The 13326-nt window shown below is 38.6% G+C and overlaps 1 protein-coding gene across 1 annotated transcript in view; it reads left to right on the top strand.

Moving 5' to 3' along the window:
* Window positions 1-13326, top strand: part of LOC136886353 (aminopeptidase N) — a 305995-nt gene that overhangs the window by 133256 nt on the left and 159413 nt on the right. The gene's annotated exons all lie outside the window — the stretch shown is intronic.

The following is a 13326-nucleotide window of genomic DNA, read 5'->3' as shown; positions in this document are numbered from 1 at the left end:
AGTATTAAGCATAGGTAGATCGAATCTTATCAGAATGCTCAACAGAAAGAGAGGAGGAATATCGAAGACTCCTAATTCTAAATTACCTGTAATTTTTATTGTGACATGACAAAGTATGACTATTTGTAAACTATTTTTTATGAAGAGTAAAAAGAGTATGTGTTTTATTGAGCATTTGAGAAACTGTTTTGTAGAGTAACAGCAAAACTTTATTCATTCATCATAATTTTCTTTTACATAGAAAAAGCACAATAAAATGATACAAAATTATTTCCATAACAAATTTTTACAATAGGAAATAATTTGACTATCATTTTCTGAAGAACATGAAGACTTAAAGAACTAGAGTGTGATAGTAAACGTTACTGTACGGGGGTACACTTTCTCTGTCCGGTTAAACTGCCTGCCTTCTATAAGGCCATCTGTGTTATGGAACTAATGTAATACAAGATATTTGGGTTTGCAACTGTTAGATGTCTCTGCCATCAGCCTAAGTGCACCCTCTGGTGGAATTAAGGATAATTAATTCTTAAGGGAATTTCAATTTTCTATGTTGGTTAGCCTTAGTTTTTGAAGATTGTTTTGTTCATGTATCAAAGATGTCAACACTACTACTGCTTCCTTCTTCCTTACAATCAGAAATTTTGTAAATATCTTCTCCAGCCTATTAAAATTGGGGGTGCATACATGCATCCAGCCTATCTGTAAAGAGTTCTGGAAACTTCCCCTCAAAATGCTGAAAAAAAGCTGGGCGCTTTAAAGCTGTATTGTCATCTTCATTGCTCCAGTGGATCGTGTGTGGCATGTATTAAGGAGGTAGGGGCTGTAGATCAACATTGGAAAGGCGCAGCAAACAAGGTAATGGCAGAAATTCATAATATGTGATAGCTCCAAGCAGACAGTTTGAGGGCAAGGTTTCAAACTTCTTTTAATTTATGTAAAGTCCTAATTTATGTTTTAAATGTAGATTTTCGGCAAGTCTGAGGACTCTTCAAATCCCTGTGGTGAAATATGTAAACTAAGGGAACAAAGAGTGATCACCATCTGTTGATCCCCATTCGACTTGGTATGGGGTGACTAAAATTTTCGAAACCTCTAAATTCTTAACACTCTTTTGGCATTTAATATTTTTCGTATGGTCACCCCTCCGGTAGCCTCTGCTACCATATAAGCCCACTTAGGACTTTTAGAGTTTTTCAAAAAGAAGTGAAGTGTTCTGCTTCCTAGCCTTTTGCTCATGGTCAATCATAATAAACCTTTTCTCTTTTTACATTAAGGCCATTCATCGCCCCTATTTATTTGTAATGGTTTATAGACTAGTGTGTAACAAACTGTTGAGCAGGAATAACTGCAAATACCGTCAAACGGGGTGATTTCGGACGGTTTTGAGGTTATTTTCATCTTAACTAAAAAAGGGAGTCTTGAATCATATTGTTTATCATCCTAATAATGAGGAATATATCCAATTAATATATCCAATTAATACAATACACTAAAAACAAAAAATATATGCCAACGTATGTTTTCCTGGGAAAACAAAAAGTAGTGTCCGAAATCACACCGTACATCGGGGGGGCGGGGAGATTTTGGACGCACATGCTTGTTGAATCACTGTCCAAAATTTCAAAGCATATTATGACATTTCGGACACAAATAGTCCTTTATTTTAATTCTACGTTTTTGTTTTAGTATTGTGATATTTAAAGTGTTCTAAGGGTGTCCAAAATAGGAATAGCTGATTAAAATCTTTGTAATGATAAATTTAATATGTTACTGATCAGTGGCGTATACTGAGGGCTACCAGTGAAGCCCAAGTCTCAAATGAGAATGATGGAAATCTAAATCTTATTATAATGTAAGCATCTGACATATTCTTCCATTTACAAAACTTGAAAGCATTTCACTCGTATTTCTGAGAGTAAGGCATTGGAGAATAACATCACAGCCCAGGCCTTCGGCCCACTCATCTCGACCCGCCGCGCGAAGTTTGCTGGCGAATTTCGGAATGGTGCAGGGAACAAGGGGATACTAACCTTGAGCTGAGCTAGGCTTCAGTCCGTCAAATCGCCACCGTTAACGAGAGAGACAGCGGTGGAAAGAGAAGGCCCAAAGACTCAAAGTACTCCGGAAGTGTCCGAAATGATGGGATTCACCCATGTGCTACAGTATCACGAGTTTGTTTTTGCATGTGCAGGACATCTTATGGGTTGCTTATAGTTGGAAATTATTGGTATATTTCAGTTGATCTCAGAATAATTTTAGTTTATCGGAAGTTATAGTGTTTAACGTGACTGTGACCTTGTGATGTTACTTTTGTGTAATGGCTGAACCGTGTGTAAGTTGTTGGATAAACCATTCTTGCAACTGAAATATGAAGATAAATTGCTGATAATTAAAAATGGTAAGCCTACCCCACCTCTTACTCAGTTACAGTGTGAACAGGAGGAGAAAAACAAGAATCCATACAAAGGGAAATAATAATAATAATAATAATAATAATAATAATAATAATAATAATAATAATAATAATAATAATAATAATAATGTCCACCTCTGTGGTGTAGTGGTTAGTGTGTTTAGCTGTCACCCCCGGAGACCCGGGTTCGAATCCCACTCGGCCACGAAATTTGAAAAGTGGTACGAAAGCTGGAACGGGGTCCACTCAGCCTTGGGAGGTCAACTAAGTAGAGGAGGGTTCGATTCCTACCTCAGCCATCCTCGAAGTGGTTTTCCATGGTTTCCCACTTCTCCTCCAGACAAATGCCGGGTTGGTAACTAACGGCCGCTTCCTTCCCTCTTCCTTGTCTATTCCTTCCAATCTTCCCATCCCCCACAAGGTCCCTGTTCAGCACAGCAGCTAAGGCCGCCTGGACGAGGTACTGGTCCTACTTCCCAGTTGTATCCCCGACCCAAAGTCTCACGTTCCAGGACACTGGCCTTGAGTGTAGACATGGGATATCTTGCTGAGTACAAGGGAAAAACTAACTCTGGAGGACAAACAGATTAAGAAATAATAATAATAATAATAATAATAATAATAATAATAATAATAACAACAACCTCTGGAAAGACTTCATGGTGACCTGATGAAATGAGTGATGAAGACGTCATAAGCACCCAGTCCCCGAGCTAGGGGAATTAAGAAAGGAGGCTGATTCTGTAGCTACCATCTACAGTAGCAGAGGCTAGGGCTTGTGAACTATCCTTAACACAGCAGGCTACTCCAATGGCTATTAGCTGCAGATGAAAATCCTTAAGGCTTGACGTTCACTAAACCAACTATCGAAAATGGGAAACCTAAGTCTAGCGATAGCCCATGTCTTGATGGCAGTATACGCCACTGAATCGATCTTTATTTTCTGACAAGGTAAATGTAAAATTTTCCAGTCTAAATTAAGTATTAATAGTTGTAAACTACACAGAAATTGTACTAAAAGGTCTTAATCATTTTTATTACAAACGGTAGAAATCATAATGTAAAATAAAAAAAAGTTGATGTGTACAATGAACATGTAGATGCCATAGCCTATAAAAGTACAAAACATTTTCTCTTAAAATAAACATTCCTCTCTTCTCAACTTGGACTGGAAGTATTTTCAAAATTTGTTCTTTAGCTATTGTATCCTCTTCAGGGATGTCAGGGAACACAAACACTTTTCTGGTGATTTTATGTGGGTGCAAGTATTTGATATCCACATCCCTTGAACGAATATTTGAGGCCATGCCAAAATACGGCCACATGTGTACTTTGTTCCTCAACTTGTATTTATAATCTGCAACAAGGAAAGCCTCTTCTTGCAACACCAGAAAATCTGTACCTTGGTCATAACCTTCATTGTGTGTTTCATTGCATTAATTTTTGCTGCTGCTGCCAGCACTATCTCTTTTTTCTTCACTTACTTCATCTCGGTGGAAGTCACGTCCAGAAATAGGACTTCCCAGCAAGAAAATTTCATTTGCAGCAGCAGGAAGTAGGAGGTTGTACTGGACGTTAGGTAACCAGCTTTCTTGAGCATTTCCTTCTTCTTCATTTAGCACTGGTTGTCCTCCCATTTTTTAAATTTTTTTTTGCATGTAACTTACTTCCTGCACTTTATTTTGTAGGGTGAACCAAGGTATACCATACAAATCAAATACTTTCCTATAAGCCAACTTGCCACTTTTAATATCATGTACAGCTTTTTTTAAATAGTTTTGTTTCATAATTACACCTTGACGTAGCTCCTTTCTGCCTCTGATCATGTGACACCTCTCTCCAAAATGCTGTTACGATGTCCTCTTTGTTAGCAAACCGTTATCCATGAAATGGCTTCTTGACTTTAGGGATTAGATCATAGTCACACACCTAATGCTTCCCGCAGCTCTGCATGGTATTGGCGTGCATTTCTGCCGCGGAGAACTGCTATTTTAATATATGATCGTTGCTCCTGCTTGTTGACTTCGATTTTATGATGCTCTCACTCACACACTGAACTTGGGGGCATGCTTAGACCCACACTGTTGTTTACATACACCATCTGGTGGCATTGTATGCAAATACATACCGTACGTCTCCAAATGCATATCTTAGATTTTCTGTGTTGTCTCCTCGCGAGAAAAAAATAGTTGCCATGACTTATGATTCAGCCTCTGTATCTATACTGTTTATATTGTACCGGAAAAAGATTATGGGGCCAGAGCATGGGAAGGATCTCAGGTAGTGTGCGGTTACTTATTGGAGCAGGTACAGAGAAAGATATTTTCGCAGGGTGAATAATAGATGGTAAAATCTTTTTGACAATATTCATTGATATTTTCATGTAAATCACCCTGCAGTTGAATTGTCAAAATTAAATTTTCAGTCAATCTTTTCAAAATGCAAAAATGAAATATCAGTGCTGTTATATTCTGAGATATCCACTTGATGTTAAAAGTGTCCAAAATGAATACCAATTTTCTGAGATCATAAACACCATATAGTTCATCTAGAATCTCTTATATAGATTTAAATTCCAAAATAATACTTTGCACATAGAACTTCATTTAACCAAATTGCATAAAAATCAAGTCCATCACTTGTGATGCAAACCTACAGTTTTTCTAAGATTTTTAACATAATATTAACACACACTTCCATTAATAATCTGATAGTTCAAATAAAAGTTTTCACTCACTTGCTGTATATTCCTACAGTTCATCTAAATCGATTTTATAAGAAAAGAAAATAGTTCACTTGCTTTATGGCAAACCCTAAAGTTCATCTAAGTGAAATGACTTCAATTTCTAAAAGATTTTAAAGAGAAATCTACAGTTCAAAAACAAGACAAGAAGTCTTCTTGAATTATTAGGAATACTAAGATTAGAATTCACACAAAGCACTTTTCTTTTGACGAAGGTAGCACTATCAATGGTTTGAGTGCTTTGTTAAAAGTCAGTTAGTGTGTAAGTGGAATTACTCACTCAAAAAATGTATGAAAAACACTTATATCACCTGTGATCTGCTTATAAAGATTGATGAAGTACTGTCCTGCGGCTTGGTGACTGGAACTGTTTGCAGCGTGCAGCCAAGACTCGAACTCATCACCAGCAGCGTGACACGTCCATTCAATGAAGACACCACGTTATTATCCCTCATCGAAATCACGATCATTCCCTCGCTGGATACCATGATTGAAGAAACTACGTTTAATCCCACGCTGGAAATGACATTCTACGCAGTGTAATATCACGACACTTCGCCAAGATTTCCAATGTTCTTTTAAAGAGGAATGTTGAAACACGGAAAGTTCAAATGACACAATATAATGGGCTGTAGAACTCTTAATTATCATTAAGATTGGTATTTTACACTGACACAAGTCTTAATGCACAGTCTGTCTTCTCACTTTTGTTTTACGATGTTAAATACGTGACTTAGAATATTGCAGTCTATGCTACAGTATGATCTATAAGTCAAGTTAATGCAGTAGTGACCTACAGTCATTTTCAAAATGGAAAACACGGTCTTTCACTCACAGTTTATAGAATAAGGATTGAACACTGTCACATTTCATAATATTTACTGATCATGTCTTAATTTCAATCATAGAATAATCATCACAGTCTATGAAACACTCGAGAAAATGCCATTAATATCACTCCTACAACAGTCTCTGGAATAATAATGTTCATAGATTAAGAAATTTTATGACTGAATTTGCATGATACGAGTTCGTATGACCTAATATTGCCATAAAATGTCCTTAACATTCAGTTAGTTTCTCAAGGTAATAATCGAAGGTTCGAGAAAATACGTGAAAAATAATCACATTTAGTCCTGTTATTGGTTGAATATTTAGTGGAATAGTATTTTACACAGTTCACAATCGTACTAGTATACGAGAAATGCGTCTCAGAATTAATTAAATTGTCATAAATTGGAAGTTCAGTTTATCACACGCAGTGTCCTAGTATGCTGTCACTGTCAATGACAAAGTTCAAAACTATGAGAGATTGACAAAAGTCCACAATACCTTCAACTGGTAAATTAAACACTTGAATTCCCAATTATTCTTCAATGCACTGTCTATGTCATACATTCACTTAGTTAAGACACTCGTAAATCTTATACAATGATGATTTAGTCGGAATTTTTTTTTATAACATTTCACACACCGCGACGCGGTCGAAACTTTATTTGCGACGTCCTCGCACAATTTCAAAGTTCTAGAGTGTAACCTTTACGTGTCTTGCGAAGCACGACGGAGCATACTGACATCTTGTCATGATCGTACAGTTTAAGATACACTGACTATACCCTTGGTTCGTCGACCTATTTATAGCTGGCTGGGAGCAGCTCTCTCAATCAGGTGACGGAGGGGTGATAATACTTCCCAAACTTCAACTTGTCATATCTTTGAAACCACTGGACGGATTAATCTCAAATTTGCAGGGTTGTACTTTTAAAATGTGAGCTACAATTTGGTGTTAGCCTCATATTTATTGGTCCAGTCGCTGAGAAGCTTAAAAAATAGTTTTGAGACATTTCTGCAGGGAGGTGAGCTACAGGCAGTGCTGACGTCACTCGACCTTGCCCCACTCATGCTGTCCTCCTCACGCAGTGCAGTAGGGAGGAGAACATTCTCTCACACAACTGTTCGTACGTCATAACTTCGTCGTTCGCTCATTAATAAAGATTTTATAACTCATATGTGCCAGGGCCTATGCCTTCCTGGAACAATATATATATAAAAGAACATGTCCTGACTGACGGACTGACTGACTCATTCATCATCGCCGAGCCAAAACTACTGGACATAAAGAAATGAAATTTTGAGGACACATTTATATTACAATGTAGGTGCTCCCTAAGGGAGGGCTTTTGGATATTCTGTCACTACGGGGATGAATTTTTAAAATGATTGTATACAGTTGTAGAAATTGGTATTTAGAATCTCCTTTAAAAATAAAGAAATGCGTATTTTTTTTATTTTTGGAAAATTCCACTAGAGGTGTGAGAATGGGTAAAAAGGGGTTGAATGCCTTTAATGAGGATACTTATATCTCAGAAAATGAAGATATTACACACCTGAAAATTGGTATTTAGAATCTCCTTTAAAAATAAAGGAACACATATTTTTTTGTTTTTGGAATATCCAATTAACGGGTGTTAAACAGGAGTGACAAATGGGGTAAATTTTTAGAAAGACTATATCTACAGTGTATCTCAGGAACGTAAAATGTTATAGGTGAAAAAATTGGTATTTGGAATCTCCTATAAAAGTAAAGAAACACAGGTGATTTGTTTTTGGAAAATCCACTTAAGGGGAACTAAAAAATTTTAAAATGAGCATGTCTACAGTATATCTCAAAAACTTAACATGTTACAGAAGTGAAAAATCATATTATCAATCTCTATTAAAAATAAAGAAATATGCATTTTTTGTTTTTGGTAAAATCACTTGGGTGGGGGTAAAAATTACTGAAAATGGGGTTGAATTATTTTTATTAGGATACTGATATCTCAAAATCTGAAGATGTTACAGACTTGAAAATTGGTATTTGGAATCTCCTTTAAAAATAAAGAAACACATATTTTTTTGTTTTTGGAATATCCAATTAATGGGGGTTAAACAGGAGTGACAAATGGGGTGAATTTTTAGAAAGACTATATCTACAGTGTATCTCAGAAATGTAAAATGTTATAGGTGTAAAAACTGGTATTTGGAATCTCCTACAAAAGTAAAGCAACACAGGTGATTTGTTTTTGGAAATCCACTTAAAGGAGCGGGTGGAGAATTGAAAAATTAGTTGAATTTTTTGTATGAAGATACTATTATCTCAAAAATAAAAGATGTTGCCGACATGAAAATTGGTATTTGGAATCTGCTTTAAAAGTAAAGAAACACGTATTCCTTTGATTTTGGAAAATCTAATGAAGTGGGGTGAAAAAATTGAAAATTAATGAATTAATTGTATGATGATACTTAGATCTAATAAAAACTAAAATTGTTACAGAGTTGAAAATTGATATTTGGATCTCCTTTAAAAAAGAAAAATCCATTTTGGGGGTAAATCATCTTTGAGGGCAAGGGTGAAAAGGAGTTGAATTCCTTTTATGAGGACACATACCTCAAAAATTGAAGATGTTACAGTTATGATAATTGGTATTTAGAAGATCCTTTACTTATAAAGAAACAAGTATACTTTTCCAGAAAATTCACTTAAGGGGAGGAGTGTGAAAAAAAGTGAATTCTTTTTATGGGGATACTTATATCTCAAAACTGAAGGTAACAGAGAAGAACATTGGTATTTGGGATATCCTTTTAAACATAAAGAAACACGCCTTCTTTTTTGAAGGGGAGGGGGATCAACTTAACGGTGGTGGGGTGAAAAAGGAGTTGAGATCAATTAATTTTACTGTTCATAATTTACTTGATTCTGATCATAAACTGATCATTTTTAATCTTTCCTGGGTTCATTTTCCAGAGCCATCTTTTCTTTTGGTGAACTTAAAGTTAGATTACAGTAGTTTCTCCTGGCATGTACACTGACTGACAGAGCAAATGCAACACCAAGAAGGAGTGGTTCGAAAGGGATGAAAGTTGGGGAAAAGACAGAGACGGCACGGACGAATAATTGATGTTTATTTCAAACCGATATGCAGATTACACAATGCGCACGGCATCGACTCAGTAGGATGTAGGACCACTGCGAGCGGCGATGCACGCAGAAACACGTCGAGGTACAGATTCAATAAGAGTGCGGATGGTGTCCTGAGGGATGGTTCTCCATTCTCTGTCAACCATTTGCCACAGTTGGTCGTCCGTACGAGGCTGGGGCAGAGTTTGCAAACGGCGTCCAATGAGATCCCACACGTGTTCGATTGGTGAGAGATCCGGAGAGTACGCTGGCCACGGAAGCATCTGTACACCTCGTAGAGCCTGTTGGGAGATGCGAGCAGTGTGTGGGCGGGCATTATCCTGCTGAAACAGAGCATTGGGCAGCCCCTGAAGGTACGGGAGTGCCACCGGCCGCAGCACATGCTGCACGTAGCGGTGGGCATTTAACGTGCCTTGAATACGCACTAGAGGTGACGTGGAATCATACGCAATAGCGCCCCAAACCATGATGCCGCGTTGTCTAGCGGTAGGGCGCTCCATAGTTACTGCCGGATTTGACCTTTCTCCACGCCGACGCCACACTCGTCTGTGGTGACTATCACTGACAGAACAGAAGCGTGACTCATCGGAGAACACGACGTTCCGCCATTCCCTCATCTAAGTCGCTCTAGCCCGGCACCATGCCAGGCATGCACGTCTATGCTGTGCAGTCAATGGTAGTCTTCTGAGCGGACGCCGGGAGTGCAGGCCTCCTTCAACCAATCGACAGGAAATTGTTCTGGTCGATACTGGAACAGCCAGGGTGTCTTGCACATGCTGAAGAATGGCGGTTGACGTGGCGTGCGGGGCTGCCACCGCTTGGCGGCGGATGCGCCGATCCTCGCGTGCTGACGTCACTCGGGCTGCGCCTGGACCCCTCGCACGTGCCACATGTCCCTGCGCCAACCATCTTCGCCACAGGCGCTGCACCGTGGATACATCCCTATGGGTATCGGCTGCGATTTGACGAAGCGACCAACCTGCCCTTCTCAGCCCGATCACCATACCCCTCGTAAAGTCGTCTGTCTGCTGGAAATGCCTCCGTTGATGGCGGCCTGGCATTCTTAGCTATACACGTGTCCTGTGGCACACGACAACACGTTCTACAATGACTGTCGGCTGAGAAATCACGGTACGAAGTGGGCCATTCGCCAACGCCGTGTCCCATTTATCGTTCGCTACGTGCGCAGCACAGCGGCGCATTTCACATCATGAGCATACCTCAGTGACGTCAGTCTACCCTGCAATTGGCATAAAGTTCTGACCACTCCTTCTTGGTGTTGCATTTGCTCTGTCAGTAGGTGTAAATAAAAATTTAAACACATTTGAAATAAACTATAGGAATTTTATTAACCGTGCAGTTGTTCACCTCTTTAATAAGGTCAATAATGCACAGAATTACAATAACTCGTATCGACAGAAATCCCACGCACTTGCCTATGCGCGACAATGGTGCTGGTCACATTGTCAGCAGTGACAATGGCAGCAGATGTAATTTACTGCCAAGTAGTGGTCTTGCATCTTGCTGCGGGGTCCAGAACATCGATGATGATGATGATGATGATGATGATGATGATGATGATGATGATAACCTAAATTCAACTAATACAACCCACCCTAAGAAGAAGAAGAAGAATCATGTTCTGGACCATCGTCAAAATGTGTGGATTGCGCTGGAAATGTGTCCTGGCCGGGTAATGACTACACATGCAGTCTGCCTGCGGGTTGAGTACCGCCAAGGCACCCAAGACAACACCACGCCAGATCTCCTCAAGGATTTGATCCATATTAAAAATTGCTTATAGGAAAAGATGGCAAAGATTTAGGGACCCAACTGACTGGCCAGAATACCTGAAGCTAGCCCGGAAAGTATGAAATCAATTGCTGGAAAGAAAGATTGAAAATTAGGAGGAACTTTGGGGTAATCTCTCAGAAAACGAGTCAGATCACAAATTTTGGCAGATTCTCTCAGAAAACGAGTCAGATTGCGAATTTTGGTGTATTATATATAAAACATTAAGCATTCAGTTATAAATTTCAGTATAATACCGTAACGAAGCATGGGTATCTTGCTGCTTATATATAAACTAGCAGTGCATACCCATTATTAATGATAACACAAACTTTTTTTTTTTGCGGCAAGAGGTGTGACAGATGATCTTAAGTATTTTTGGGTCACTGAACACGAATCCGTTATCCGTTTCTAAATATCACGTCATGTTTTCTCGCAATAGGTGTATCAAAATAAGAGATAGACATGAATATTGCATATAGGCTAAAAAGTACTGAAAAATATTGATAATTTTGGAAATATTTATAATTTTTGTATTATTACATATATATTGAAATAGTTGAATATTGTCTTGAATTATTATACATAATGAATTATTAATGAGTATAAAATTACAATGAAATATTTTGCATTTATTGTAACATAATACTTATTTACACAAAAACACATAAACAAACAATTCTGAGGCAATGAAAGCAATATATGTTGAAAATTAAACGTGATTTACAAGAAAACAATGTAACTTTTATTCAGTATCTTTATGAATTCATAAATGTGCATAAAATAAACTTTAACAGTCCTAGATGTCCCCTTGGAATGAACGCTTGGCTGCCCAGCGTCTGACTACATCAAGTTTGTCTTCTCTTTTCAAACACCAACAGTAGTCGGCCATCATTGGTTCATCCCACCTCCCCTGGTATCTTCTTTCTGCCTCCTTGATGTCCTGGTGGAACCTCTCTCCCATCTCTTCACTAAAAGCCACAGTATTTTCTGGAAAGTGATTGAGATGAGAATGAAGGAAGTGCAGTTTCAGACTCATTCTACACCCAACCTCTCTCATACCATCCAACATCATTTTCACTATTGTTTCATATTGCTCATCCTTTACATTTCCTAGGAACTTCATTATGACATCTCTTATTGAATTCCATGCAGCAAGTTCCACGGCATTCATCGCCTGTTCAAAGTTTCTGTCTTTCAGAAGCTTTCTAATTTGTGGTCCATTAAAAATGCCTTCCTTGACTTTTGCATCAGATAAATGTGGAAATTTGCTTGCAATGTACTTGAAACAGGGGCTACTTTTGTCCAAGGCCTTAACGAACTGCTTCATGATTCCCAGTTTGATGTGTAGTGGTGGCAAAATATTTTTTTGTGGAGTCAACTACGGCAGCAATTGTAACATTTTTCACACCAGGTGTCAAAACTTGTCTCTTGGGCCAGGAAGGTGTAGACCAGTATTTTTCTCTAGCTCTGCTGTCCCATTCACATAAATAACAAGGGAATTTAGTGTGGCCTGCTTGTTGCCCTAATAGAATACCACACACCTTCAAGTCACTACACACATCCCACCAGTGCTCATGATATTAGATTTTACCTAAAACAATTTGCAATGTGATATAATTTTCTTTTAGTGAAACGGAATGTGCCACAGGAATGTTTCCGTTATGAAGTAGTGCAGCCTTTAAGCTCCTCTTAGAGGAATCCACAATCAATTTCCATTCTTCCAGATTGTAATCCCTCCCTAGCTGTTCTATCAATCCTGGAATGTCACAGCAGTAGGTCAGATCATCTTCCTTCTTGAAATACTTCTTGAACTCCTTATCTCTATGTCTATACCAAGAAAAGGTAGTGCCAGGCTCAAGAAGGTTTTTTTCTTTCAATCGTGACCCTAGCAGTTCACTTTATTCCTTCGTGAGACCAAGGTCTCTTATCAGATCACTCAACTCCGACTGTTTAAACAATTGTGGACCTACTGCATCTGCGGCAGGTGAAAAATCCATATCAACTTACTCGTTATCAGAATCTGAGGAACCGTCAGGGTCAGGTAAACTGGTAGGAAGAGAAGGTATTGGAATTTCTGGTCCATGAGGAACAGGTCTTATCGCCGACTTTAAATTCGGGTACACAATACTGTCCTTGTTTCTCTTATTGAATCCCGCTACTTTACACAGGCAAAAGTAACAGTCCCTGGTATGGTCCTGGGGCTCACGCCAAACCATTCCTATCCCAAATGGAAGGGCCTTATGTTTCCCAATGCTCCAGTGTCGTAGGTTTTCAAGGCACGTTTTACAAATTACGTGGGGAGCCCAAGACTTGTCCAAGTCTCCTAATTTTACCTTAAAATATGCATAATATAAACGTTTCACTGGTGCAGTTATTGGCCTACTCTGTCCCTCCATAATTTAACACCCACAC

The sequence above is a fragment of the Anabrus simplex genome, chromosome 1 (genome assembly GCF_040414725.1).
Source record: "Anabrus simplex isolate iqAnaSimp1 chromosome 1, ASM4041472v1, whole genome shotgun sequence".
Taxonomy (NCBI): domain Eukaryota; kingdom Metazoa; phylum Arthropoda; class Insecta; order Orthoptera; family Tettigoniidae; genus Anabrus; species Anabrus simplex.
This window is presented reverse-complemented; position numbering and strand designations above follow the sequence as displayed.